This window comes from Phoca vitulina, unplaced genomic scaffold, assembly GCF_004348235.1.
Source record: "Phoca vitulina isolate PV1807 unplaced genomic scaffold, GSC_HSeal_1.0 scaffold2, whole genome shotgun sequence".
In the NCBI taxonomy this organism is placed as follows: Eukaryota; Metazoa; Chordata; class Mammalia; order Carnivora; family Phocidae; genus Phoca; species Phoca vitulina.
Window position 1 is genome coordinate 71,381,752 of NW_022589705.1, and position 1,068 is coordinate 71,382,819.

The 1,068-nt window shown below is 38.3% G+C and overlaps 1 pseudogene; it reads left to right on the plus strand.

Annotated features, from left to right (window-relative positions):
- Positions 1-437: 437 nt before the first annotated feature.
- LOC116640361 lies at positions 438-746 on the plus strand (annotated as a pseudogene).
- The last annotated feature ends 322 nt before the right edge of the window (positions 747-1,068 follow it).

Here is a 1,068-nt window from a genome sequence, read left to right on the forward strand (position 1 = left end):
TGGACTTTAGGGAAACTTTCATTTTTTATTGTTTTTATTTTTGTGGCATTTAAATATTTTGCAATATTTTATAAGAAATAAATGAAAGATTTTTAAAAATATTTATTTATTTATTTATTTTAGTGAGAGAATGTATGAGTGGGGTGGGGGCGGGCGGCAGAGGGAGAGGGAATGGAGCTTGATGTGGGGCTCCATTCCAAGACCCTGAGATCATGACCTGAACTGAAACCAAGAGTTGGATGCTTAACCAACTGAGCCACCCAGGCATCCCCCCCAAAAAGTTTTTTAAAAACAAAGTCTGCAAGTCTGCGTGAAAAAGAAATGGGCTTCTCATTGTTATCAGACTGTCCTTAACTGGTGTTGGGTTCTCCAGGACTCTTCTCTCTCATCAGCTGTTAAAAGTAGATTGGAGGGGGGAAGAGCGCAGGGTTTGAAACATGGCGGACGATGTGGACCAGCAACAAACTACCAACACTGTAGAAGAGCCCCTGGATCTCATCAGGCTCAGCCTGGATGAGCGAATTTATGTGAAAATGAGAAGTGACAGAGAGCTTTGAGGCAGATTACATGCTTATGATCAGCATTTAAATAGGATATTGGGAGATGTGGAAGAAACTGTGACTACTATAGAAATTGATGAGGAAACATATGAAGAGATATATAAATCAACAAAACGGAATATTCCAAAGCTTTTTGTCCGGGGAGATGGTGTTGTACTAGTTGGCTCTCCATTAAGAGTTGGTTAAAACAAAGAATTTATCACATATGGAATATAGGAGCTTCTGTATGATTGCCTCTTTAAATGTAGAAGACTTTCAAAAGAGAAACCTGAGTAAATTTTGATATTAAGAAATGACCAAGGATTCTTCCACTCCTGAAATGAGTTGATTTGTGGATAACTCAAAAATTCTTAAGCTAAAGCGCATTTTAATTTTTTTCCAGCCCTTTCAATAAATGTAATCACCAAGATGCAGAAAAAAAAAAAAGGTAGATTGGGGGAAAAAGTATGGAAAAAGAAAAAGAAAGCCTTGTGTACTGTGGGTGGGAATGCAAACTGGCGTAGCCACT